Raw genomic sequence first — 13,285 nt, 5'->3', positions numbered from 1 at the left:
TACCGAGTAAGGGTATACGGGTGACAGAAAGACTACAACCAGGACAGAAAACATAAGCCAGCCAAGCAGAGCAGGGTAAAAACAAAGCAAGCTGGGTTCAGTGAAATGGGCTATTAGGGAAATCACATATGGGATGAGCCCATGTCTATTTGGGTTAGGATTCAAATAGATACAGGTGGAGTGAACAGGTCAGCTTTTGTGCTAGTGCAGTGGTGGCACAAAGATGGTGAGACTATCTATCCAATACCTGACTGGCTTAAAGGTCCATGAGATAGAACCCATGCCCGACACTACATGGGTGGTCAATTACCTGACACTTGAGAGGGCAGGGACTTAGGAGAAAACCCAATACTACTGTTCTGCTAAAGGGAGGTAGCATTAAAATGATTCTTAATGGCGTTCTGCTATATTCATAGATGAGTGTCTTGCCATCATCAGAGGAGGTTCCTCCTGCAGCAGATGGGACTACAACTACAAAGACTTACGACCAGACAATTTGCAGAGAGTAGGAGGCCCTGAAATGCTCAGCCTTAAAATGGGGTATTTCCATCAAGTCCTTCCCTCATGGCTAAGAGACTCTGTAGAAGAAGAGCCAGAAAGCTTGTGAGATCCAGAGGGCATGGAAGGCACCAAGAAAATGAAGCAAGATCTTCTAAACACAGCAGGACCTACACCCATATGTACTTAACAAAGACCGTGGTAGCCTACACTGGCCCTGCAGAGGCCCTGTACCACATAGTGCTGTGGAAGAGGACACAGCCCACATCATCTATGCAGAAGCTATCTCCAGTTGATAAACTGCCCACAAATGAAAGATTAGTTTTCTCCAATGGAGTGTCACTGGGTTTTCAGACCACTCATAAAGCCAGGCCCTCCTCCCAGCAGTAGACGGCCAAACTAATCCTAATGGCATTTTTGGAGGTTCTTTGTCTCACAATGATTTGCCAGGGCATTTTTGTTTTCCCTTACAAGTCCCTTGTGTTCATGCTATGTTTGCTTTGTTTTGTGTTTGGGGAGATTTCTGTGTGTGGCCATATGCGTGTGTCTCTGCATCAGTATGCGTTTCTTGAGCTTTTTCCCCCCTTGTCTCCTTCTCTTCTGCTTAGGCTTGTTTGTTTTTGTTCTATTCTTGTTTGTTGGGTTTTATTTTATCTTTTTATTTGAGTATTTTTACATTTTTCAGTTACCTGTTTGCATTCTAATGAGAGGGACAAAGAAAAGGTTCAGATTTGGGTGGGTAGGGAGTGGGAATGTTCTGGGAGGGTCTGGGGGAAAAACATAATCAGAATATATCGTATATAAAAAAAATCTATTTTTGGCAAGCACATAAAATAAAGAAATTAAGAATTAAAAAAGAAAGTTGTGACAGTTTTCCAGGCTAAAATAGTGCAGTTAAGAAGGATCTAGGGTACATTTAGAATATAACATGTATTGTCCATTTTAGGCAGGGATGAACTTGCATAAGCAAAGGCAAGTTGTATGTGCACTAGGACAGAAGTTTGTGCCCCCTTCAGTGTGTCTCTCCTTATTCTGTTCCATGTTCTTTTCTACTAATGACCTTATATCTTCTTCTAGTTTACAAATTCATTTGGAGTCATTTGAAAGCCCCCTTCCAGCTTAGATAACGAGAAGAAAAGCCCCTGAATTGCAACATGTGTTTTCTATGAAGCAACAGAATGACTTTACAGAATTAAATTGACTTACAAGGGATCAGGTTATTTAAACATACTCCAGATTTATTTCAGACATTATGTCAACTATCAGTAGGGTTCCCAGTAATTTGAAGAGGAAGGCAAGGAAAATAAATGAGCATTAATTTGTTTATCAGATGCAGACCATAAACCCTAACTCAAGATGGTTTGAGAAGTCTGAGTGATCCATGTGACCCAGTTTAGGAATTTGTGAAGCTTGTTCCTGCAACATCCGAACCTATAAACTACAAGGCAAATTAGATGCTATAATGATGTTATTTCATAAAAACATAGAATACGGTATTTGAAGGAAAACTCTTCCTTTTTCAATAGAATGACCATATCATTACTGTTCAATGGCCACTATAATCAGAAAAAAAATATGCCATCTGTGTCTTAGAACCTGAGAAGTCAGACTAACCCAAGAAGGAAGAAATCAGACTACCCTTTTCTCCTTCATTTGGAATGGGATTAGGAGAATAATGGACAATGATCTGGTGATCTAAATTATGGCCAAATGTTCTGCTATCCTGAACTGGTGACTGTAACTGCTTCTTATTTGATAAAAGAAGCTATGCAGATACTGTAATCAAGATCTGGAGATAGGCACATGCTGGGTTACTGTGTAGACCTTGAGCATAATGTAGTATTTCATCATGAGAAAGGAAAGAGTTCACAAGGAAGATAAATGAAGAATGTAGAAATAGCATCCAAACTAACAAAATCAGAAATAAAAAGGGAGATATAACAGCAGAAACTGAGGAAATTCAAAAAATCATCAGATCCTACCACAAAACCTATACTCAACAAAACTGGAAAATCTGGATGAACTGAACAATTTTATTTTTTTATTTTTGATCACATTTACTTTTATTTTTACTTTTTTTCACTTTGAGATACCATGTACCAAAGTTAAATCAGGATCAGATAAGCCATCCCCCTAAAGAAAGAGAAACAGTCATTAAAAGTCTCCCAGCCAAAAGTCCAAGACAGACCTTCAAAGAAGATCTAATACCAATACTCTTCAAACTTTTCAACATAATAGAAACAGAAGGAAAACTACCCAATTCATTGAAACCACAATTACACTTATACCTAAACCACACAAAGACCCTACAAAGAAAGAGAATTTCAGACCAGTTTGACTTATGAATATCGATGCAAAAATAGAAAATTCTCACAAATCAAATCCAAGAACACATCAAAATGGCCATTCACCATGATCAAGTAGGCTTCATCTCAGGGATGTAGGGATGATTCAATACACAGAAATCCATCAACATAATCCACTATATAAATAAACTCAAAGAAAAAAATCATGTGGTCACATGATCATCTCATTAGATGCTGAGAAAGCATTTGACAAAATTCAACACCCATTCATAAGAATCTTGGAAGTTCTCTGCCACTGAAAGCTTGAGCCTTAGGCAAATCAATTCATGTTTCTGTGGCTCAGTTTCCTAAGGCCGTAAAACATAGATAATAGCATAATAATCTTGCCTGACTGTTGGTTCAATAAATGTTATCTCTTCAAAGTTCAAAAAAAAAAAAAGAATCTTGGAAGTTAAGTCCAAGTGGATCAAACATCTCCACATAAAACCAGATACACTAATAGAAGGGAAAGTAGGGAAGAACTTCAAATACATAGGCACACTAATAGAAGAGAAAGTGGGGAAGAACCTCAAATACATAGGCATAGGGGAAATTTTTCTGAACAGAACACCAATGGCTTAAGCTCTAAGGTCAAGAATTGGCAAATGGGACCTCACAAAATTGCAAAGCTTCTGTAAGGCAAAGGACACTGTCAATAGGACAAAATGGCAACCAACAGATTGGGAAAAGATCTTTAACCTTCCTACATCTGATAGAAGGCTAATGGATGGTCTTTCCTTCAGTCTCTGCTCCACTCTTTGCCCTTGTATTTCCTTTAGACAGGAGCAATTTGGGGTTAAAATTTTGGACATGGGTGAGTGGTCCTATCCCTCAAGTGGAGGGCCATACCTAACCTCTAGATATGGTATCTACTGGTTCTCCTTCCTCTTTGTGTAGTATTCCAGTTAATATCATACCTGTGGAGTTCTGGAAGGTTCTTGCTTTCCTGGCATCTGGGACTTTCCAGTTGCTACCTCCAGTTCTCCATTACCATTTTTACACACTTCTGTTCAATTTCTTGACCCTCTGTACATTTCCACCTCCTCCCATACCTGATTCTGATCCTCTTTTCCCTCTCCCCCTCCTTTCTTCCTCCCAAGTCCCTACCACCCTCTACTTCCATTCATTATTTTGTTCCCCCTTCTAAGTAAGACTGATACATCCACTTTTCAGTCTTTCTTCCTCTTGAGCTTCAAGTGGTCCATGAGTTGTATCATGAATATTCAAAGCTCTTTGCCTAATATCCACTTATCAGTGAGTACATACCATATGTGTTCCTTTGTAACTGAGCTACCTCAGTCAGGATGATATTTTTCTAGATTCATCCATTTGCCTGCGAATTTCATGAAATCATTGTTTTCAATAGCTCAGTAGTATTCCATTGTGCAAATATACCACATTTTCTGTATCTATTCTTCTATTGAGGGACATGTGGATTGTTTCCAGTTTCTGGCTATTATAAATAAGGCTGCAAGAAATGTAGTGGAACATGTGTGATTATTACATGTTGAAACATCTTTTGGGTACATGGCCAGGAGTGGTAGAGCTGGGTCCTCAGGTAGTACTGTATTCAATTTTCTGAAGAACCTCCAGACTGATTTCCTGAGTGGCTGTACCAGCTTGCAATCCCTCCAACAATGGAGGAGTGTTTGTATTTCTCCACATCCTTACCAGCATCTACTGTCACCTGAGTTTTTGATCTTAGCCACAGTGACTTAATGAAATTCTTAGGCAAATGGATGGAACTAGAAAATATCATCCTGAGTAAGGTAAACAAATCACAAAAGAACACAAAAGTTGTGCACTCACTGAAGAGTGGATATCAGCCCCAAGGCTCGCATTACACAAGAAATAATTCATAGACCATATAAAGCTCAAGAAGAAGAAAGACCAAAAAGTGGATGCTTCAGTCCTTTTTAGAAGGGGAACCAAAATACTCAAAGAAGGGACTTGGCAGGAAGAGAGAAGGGGGAACTGAAAAAAAGGGAGCAAGATCAGGTATGAGGAGGAGATGGGAATGATATACAGAGGGTCAGGAATTGAACTGAGGTGTGTACCAAATGGGGATGGGAAACTGGACATAGCTACCATCAAGTCCCAGATGCCAGGAAAGCAAGAGGCTCCCCAAACCCAACAGAGATGAGATTAGCTGAAATGTCCAACAAAGGGGAGGGAGAACCTGTATAGACCATATCCAGAGGTTAGACAAGTTGGGGCATGGGGCCACCAACCCTTCTCAAAATTTTAACCAAAACTGCCCCTGTATAAAGGAAATACAGGGATAAATAATGGAGTAGAGACTGAAGGAAAGGCCATCCAGAGACTGCCCCCCTGGGGATTCATCCTACATGCAGCCAACAAACCCATTCACTATTGTTGATGCCAAGAAGAACTGCTTACTGACAAGAGCCTGATATGGATCTCTCCTGAGAGGCTCTGCCAGAGCCTTAAGATACAGATGAGGATGTCTGCAGCTAACCTTCAGACAGAGCATGGGGACCCCAATGGAGGAGTTACAGAAAGGACTGAAGAAGGTTTGCAAGCCCATAGAAAAATGATATCAATTAATCATACCCTCCAAAGCTACCAGGGACTAAACCACCAACCAAAGAGTACACACAGAGGGTCCCATGGCTCCAGACACATTTGTAGCAGAGGATGTCATTGTCTGGCATCAATACGAGGAGAAGCCCTTGGTCCTGTGAAGGCCCATTTCATCTAGTATATGGGAATGACAGGGCAGTGAGGTGGGATTGGGTAGGCGGAAGACAAAGCATCCTCATAGAAGGAGGAGTGGCTATGGGAAAGGAGGGAACCAGGAAATGGTATAACATTTGAAATATAAATACATAAAATATCCAATACAAAAAGAAAAAAGGACAAGAAAGATAATTCAACAATTGAGTGCCAAGAATTGCCAGAATCAGCCAGGATCTACGAGTGAAAAACATACCTCAGTCCACTAAGGAACAACCCAACCTACACTTTTAAACTTTGAGTTTGTACTTCCAGTGTCTTGAATCTCGACCAAATTTATTCACGTTGTTTTAAACCTCTCAGGCTAGGTAGTTTGTTAGACTCACCTTCAAAACCCAATATGCATGTAGTTCCTTGGGGAACACTTCCCAATAGCAACAGCATTGCTAAGTGATGAACTTCCAGGTTCTCCCCACAGATTGAGTATCCAAGCTGTGATGGAGAAGGCCATCCACCAACATTCTAATCTGGAGTATATGTTGGTAGCTTCCATTGTCCCTAGGGCCAGTGACCCCACACAGAAGTTTCCACTCTGAGTCTGTTAGTCAGTATCCATATGCTCTAAAGGAACCTATTAAACCTAGCCAAGGGCATCTTAGAGCCCCAGGGAATGGGTTCACATAACAAAACTGCTTTTCATTCTATAAAGCTCTTTTTATTAAGCAATATAGCAAGTATTTTCAGTCATCCCTGAATCAGAATGAAGAGACAAACCTGTTAGTGTATCTTCACAGGGAAAGAATTTTTAAAAATGAAAAGAAAGAAACCAAATGTAAAATGCTATTCGTACATATACCCAGGGACAGGCTGGGGCTTTGAGACTGCATGAATCTTAGCAGTTACCCTGCAAAATGTAATTCAATCTTATAAACTTCGTGAAATATATTCATGTCAGTGAGTATAAGATAAGGAAAATACTTTAGTGAAAAATGAAACTTATGGTGAATAACTTGGAGAATGTTGTGTAATATACAAATATTTCTTCCCCCTATACCAGAGATATTCTGAGCCCTGTTGAGTTTTAACCCCTGTCACTGCCATTTACTTCTACAGAAAGTAATTTGAAAGGAGGTAAGAAAAGAAATAATGATACTGGAGAAGAAGAAAAAATGAAAGAGGAGGGGAAGAGACCAGTAAGAGAAGGAGGTGGTGGTGGTGGTGGTGGTGGTGGTGGTGGTGGTGGTGGTGGTAGTGGTGGTGGTGTGGTGGTGTGGTGGTGTGGTGGTGTGGTGGGGTGGTGGGGTGGTGGTGGTGGTGGTGGTGGTGGTGGTGGTGGTGGTGGTGGTGGTGGTAGTGGTGGTGGTGATGGTGGTGTGGTGTGGTGGTGGTGGTAGTTGGGGGTGATTCCATTTGTAATAGTCAAAAGATCATAAAAGGCACAAGGAAGTTTGTGCATTGACTTAGAATAGCAATGCTAATTGGTTGGTGGGTAAGGAAGACCTTGCTTAGACTCTGCATTTGTTATAGAGAAGGGGAGACATTCTTCTGGCAACATCTGCTGCCTTTAGCTATTCCGATTCATCTGCAAAAATCCTAAACCACATCACAGGCCCTGCCTCACATTGCCCAGCCTGAATTTTTGCCTCTAGAAAATGATTGACTCATCTTTGAGGCTTGACAAAAGAACAGGTGTAAACATTAGTCCGGTAGGGATTTGATATAGGGACTATCTTTTCAATATTCGTTTGTTTCCTGATGAAAGAAAGGCACTGCCAAGTTGTTGATTGCCTCAAGTAAGGCTGTTATAGCAGAGGAGACCAAAGGGAAATTTGGGGGATGGAGCTTTCCTGTGCTTGGGTCCTAGCGAGGACATGCTGTGTTAGGCCATGCAGACATCCTAGGAATACAGAAGGATGATGCGATGGAGATAATGTTTAGTTATACTGAGCCCATCCTGTTCTACAGCTATCATTTTCTCACAAGAACAAGAGAGAAAGTTGAACTCTGGGTAAATTAGAAAGCCAAAGCATATCATTAAGAGATATTGTAGTTGGAAACATTCCGGATCTATAGTGCTTCAAAAGTTAAATTACTTTTGCAACAATACATTTCTGTCCAAAGATGGTTCCAAATGATGTTGAGTGGAGAGGGTCGCCTGAAGTCTGACAATGGAGAAGGGAAGACGGTGCCGTGGGAGGTAGTTGCATGGCATGTCAATAAGCACCCACTAAAAGGAGTGCCTGAAAATGGAAACCTGTTCCAGGATCAAATCCCTTTCCAAAGCTATTGAGATTTCTTTGAGCCCTCCTGATACCCCAGGGTCCTGAGAGAGAGTTCCATATCTTTACCTGTAGCCATAGCCCAATACCAGAGTCAGGTGGGTGTTAAATCTTAGTGAGGAATCTCACTGCGAAGTCTCCTGTCTGTTTAGGATACTTCTCAGCACCAGTGAGGCTTTCTTCATGATGCAACCTTCACCTCAGCGTTCATGCAGAGTCTCTTGCCATGTTTGATAACCACTTAAACCTTAATTGTGCTGTTCCGTTCCAGCATTCGTTAACAGTGGCAAATTACTTATGGATGAGATGTTGCCAGCAAAACTGCCAAACAAAAACTTTCTCCACTTTTGTGAAAAGAATAAGATAAAAGAATAGCAGAGAGCAACATAAGAGCCATTTCCTTTGCCAAGAATCTTGCATCGTGATTTCCTGTATCTTTAAGACTCATTGTGAAGGACCTAAGTAATTATAGTTTCTTTTTTCTATTTGTACGGTCCAATAAACTATCTATTTTGTGGCAGATTTTATGCTACCACAAGCTTTATTTCAAACCACAGTCCATCTGTGACCTCTAGATATACCTTTCTTCTAAACTGTGGTTAATAATTATGTTGCAGAAAAATCTCATTGTGTTTTCTTTTTAAGCTTATTAAAAAAAAATTCTAGGGCAATCTCTGGAAATCCATTAGACATGAAAAACATTATATACATTAATGTGACTTTCATTTTCCTCTTTCTTCGTAATTATGAAAACAATATGTACTGATTTTAAAACCTTGAAGCAACAGGGAAAATATAAACTCCATGACTGCAAAAATAGGTCAACATTGTAAAAAGTGTAGAGTAATTTTAAATTTTATTTCCTATATTATCTCTCCCACCATTTCTCGGCGTGCCCCCATGGCATTCTCAGTCAACCTTTAGTAATGGCATGCCTCCAACCTCAGCACCATCATCCTCTTGCCAGGGAGATAAGGGAGAGGGATATTATACATGGAGGAGAGATGAGAAAACATCTATATTTTTAATCCATATAATAATAATCATCTTTGAGAATTCTTCCTTAGCTTCTACTACTACCATTCCTCAAAGAAAAGGGCTGGAATTGTCTCTTCCCTCTCTGTTTCTACATTATCAAAGCCCATTGTTCCCTGAGAGAGTTGATGTGCAATTAAAGGCTAACCAATCTTTATTTATTATTTATTAACCAGTATTTATTAGGACACTTTTCAATTTAAGTTCCATGAGACCAGCAATGTGATATGTTGTATTTGTATCTGGAATTCTTACCATAGCACAGTGACAGATATGTAATTCTTTTAGTCTCAATGAATGTTCAGTAGTAATTACAACATCTGTCAAGGGGCTCTTTAGTGGACAACCAGCTTCCAGCGTCAATTCTGCCTTCATAACCCTACTCGCTTATTTTGTTTGATGGTACACAAAGAAAGAGAATACGTTTTCCTCTGCTTCAAATAACCTAAATGTATTGTCAATCTCACTGTCTTTTTACCTCTGCTAAGCACCTTGATCAGTGTTGCTGGCACGGGGCTGTAACAAAGCATGGGCTCGCTCAAACAACTGATGTTTATTTTAGCAATTTTCTGTGAGTTAACAGCCTGAGTTCAATTTGGCAGATGGACATCATCACATGACTGCCACTTGGCACTCAGATCCTGGTTTCTTCTTCTTTGAAAACATTTATGGCACCTTTATTAATTTATTTAAGTGTGTAAAGTGGTATGTGTGTATGCATTTATATGAGTGTATTTATGTGTCTGTGTGAATGTACACATCCACACATATGTGAGAGTATGTAATGTGTTATGTGTGCATGTACACAAGTTCCATGGCATACATGTGATGGTTAAAGCACAATTTGTAGGAGTTTAGTTTTCTCCTTCTACGGTGTGAGTCCTTGGAATTAACTCAGGTCTTCAGGCTTAGTGGCTTGTACCTTTACCCGCTGAGCCACCTCAGTAACTCCACACTTCTTATAAATATTCCATCAATACCAATATCGATTCATTAAACTTAGTCACCATTCAAAAACCCAATCCTAAACCCCACTCTTACTTAGGCATTCCATGGATTGAGAACTTCAATGCCTGAACTTTGGGAAATGTACTCAGCTCACAACACTGGCTGGACTGTTGCAAAGACTTGTAACCTAACCATCAGTTGGGGAACTCATCTGGAAGTTTATATCATTAGCCACACAAAATCAAAGTATATGATTGGGACCCCTCATCCTGGAGGCAGTTTCTGATGAGCTGTTATGAGGAAAATAGTTCTGATCTTCCCTTCCAGTCCCCGTCCCTTCAGGCCTGCTTTAACGCATGGCTATTCCCAGGCTCCATTTTACAAACATGATTTAATGTCATGACCTCCTGATATCTTCCTGATGATGTCCTTCGTGATTGAATTAGTCAAGGGAGGTGTCTATTTTCTGCAACCAAGAACAGGAACAGATATGATATTTTAAACATCTTTAAAAAAAATCCCTGGAGCTCTGCCCTCTGATCCTGGTAGGGACTCATCACCCTTAAAAGAGCCCGCAGAAGACTTCAAAGCAGAAAGTCGATTCCCACAAACAGTTTTGGGTATGAGAATTAGATGATCATTCATTGACCATGAATAGCATAGCAAGGATAGAAATAATTCAAGTGTACAGGGAAGGAGTATAGACACACGTCCTGACTGGACAAATACTCTCTAGGAATTCTAAATTAAGCTGAATACGCATGCCATTTCTTTGCATACTCTGACTTCAATGGTTATTTTTTTTCCCTCAAAGGAGCTATTGCTAGTTCTCCATTCACCTTTAAATAATGTTTTTAAAATGTGTCTTGATCATCAGCGAATCTCCCCCAGGCCCACAAAAAAAGAGCTAGCAGGAGTAGTTAAATGTGTACCTATTATTATTCTGAAGGATCTAGGAGATTTTGAAAGGATGCCATTTCCCTGTAGATAGATCCTATATGGAAAGGAGATGAGAGATTGGCGTTCGTCCATGCTTCTCTTATCACTGATGTGAATGATGGCTTCCTATTTATGAGAGATACACTTCATTGCAAGGTGTGAGTCCCAACTGTTGGTAGAAATTCTGCCGAGAGCAGAGCTCCACTGGGCTCAGTTCTTTATCTTCCTATCTGTCTTCCCTGTGTTACTGCCTAGATGAGTCTCCCAACTTGATCAGTAGGCAAGCAACATACCACTAATTAGGATGCACAGGGCATGGCAGAACATGATGAACTCATGATGAGCACACAGTGCCTCCAGTCGCCTTGTTACCATTATAAATAGATTAGAAATCTGGGGAGCATCTGCATTTTCCCCTCATCGAGGAGAATCTGAAATTGATATGTTGAAATGGGAATGTGTCAAGTAGAGTTTTCTAATTGACAAAGATTAACTTGATTTCTCAGAACCCCTTCTTTGAAAAGTTCCAGCTGCCAATAGAAGAAACCCAGCAATCTTCTAATTGAACCATACTATTTTAGAAGGATAGGATGAGAACATCATTCTGGCACTCCAGGAAACAGGTACATTGTTCATGAAGACAATGATGTGCTTCTCAGGTAATTCTGCCCAGAAACCAAATGAGAGAACTTCGGACATGGCTCCTTTTTCTCCTCTCACCCACCACAGTTGAGCACCAGCCAGTTCCTGGTCACTGCAGCTGCAATCATTTGAAGGTGATATGATGACCAAGAGACCACATCTTAAGAATAGCTTGGGAGAGGTACAAAAGACGGGAATTCAGGTCTTTTTCGTGGAACATGGGACACTCTGGACACAGGTGACATAGCTTTAGAGGTCTCCTTCCCAAGCTTTATGGAAAGCAAATCATGTGGTTAATCTCTTATAGCTAGAAATATCATTGCTTCCCAGAGACTAAGCAGCAATGACAGATGCATGTAAGACTGTCATTATCTATTGCTTTGTTTCTTGGTGGCATTTTCAAAAGACTTTTCATTTCCTATGCACAGACTGGATCAACGCTTCCTAAGCAATGGCTAAATGAACACTGGTACTCTACAATCACTTGATCTGCATTCTGGGCTCTAAAAATAGTGCATTCTCACACGTTATTATTTTATTGTACTTTTTTTCCTCAAAGTTTGTGAGGAGGGAACATATAGCAGTAACCACAGCCCTTGAGGCTATTGTTTAATGTCTCAGAGCATTGCATGAAAAGGAAATTACAAGAAGCAAGCTTTATTATAAAGACCCGAGCCTGAGCAAGACATCACGTTGGTCTCGTCCCACTGATATGACTGACTATGACGTACCCATAAGGTAAGAGTAAGCATATTTCAGGATCTGGGAGCCTTTGAGCTTTTTGTCTGCTATGCATTTCTGCTCTCCCTGAAAGAATGCCCATCTCCAGCCCTTCCATGTGGCAAAGTAAAATCAATTATATTAGGGGAGAGAGCAATCGAAGAAGTGACTTTGGGGATGAATGTGTGATCACATAACTTAAACAATATTCTGTTCGTTATTTTGATAGATATTCCATAATGTTTCTTTAGAGAATTCTGATAGTCCTCCTTGTGATACAGTCCAACTGAGAAGCTAGTTAGATAATTTTTTAAACTGCTATGGACCAGGAGCCAGAGCAATATGGGTCGTTTTTCAGAACAAGTTCATTATTTATATGTACTTATCCACATTGTATCACACCAACCTTATGAAACAAATGCCTTTAACGGGGTCCCCAGTGGAGGAGTTAGAGAAAGAACTGAAGGAGCCGAAGGGGTTTGCAACCCCATAGGAAGAGCAATATTATCAATGTGATAAGTCAGGAATATTGACAGGAAAAGTATGTTAGCCATGGTGAGATAGGAAGTGCCCAGTCATTACACTGTTTAAGACACATTAAAATTAACAATAACATTTTTGTCAATCATTTTGGGACTCCACGATGGAGGGGTGGATGGAATCATGCCACTCCTAGCTGGGAAGTAAAGAACAACTTTGCTTCTGTCCATATCATCCTGAGTGAGGTGACCAAGTCACAAAAGAACACACAGGGTATGCACTCACGGATAAGTGGATTTTAGCCCCAAAGCTCGAAATACCCAAGATACAATTCACAGACTGTATGGACCTCAAGAAGAAGGAAGACTAAAGTGTGGATGCTTTAGTCCTTCCTAAAAGGGGGGAAAGTACTGCCAGGAGGAAATACAGAGACAGAGTATAGAACAGAGACTGAAGGAAAGGTCATCCAGAGACTGCCGCATCTGGGAATGCATCCCATATACAGACACCAAACCCAGACATTATTGGGGATGCCAAGAAGTGCTTGCTGACAGGAGCCTGATATAGCTGTCTCCTGAGAGGCTCTGCCAGAGCCTGACAAATATAAGGCAGATGCTATGCTTGCAGTCAAGCATTGGACTGAGCATGGGATCCCCAAAGGCAGAGTTAGAGAAAGGACTGAAGGAGGTGAAAGGGTTTGCA

This window comes from Rattus norvegicus, chromosome 1, assembly GCF_036323735.1.
Source record: "Rattus norvegicus strain BN/NHsdMcwi chromosome 1, GRCr8, whole genome shotgun sequence".
In the NCBI taxonomy this organism is placed as follows: Eukaryota; Metazoa; Chordata; class Mammalia; order Rodentia; family Muridae; genus Rattus; species Rattus norvegicus.
The sequence above is the reverse complement of the archived record's forward strand: the minus strand, read 5'-3'. Positions refer to the sequence as shown.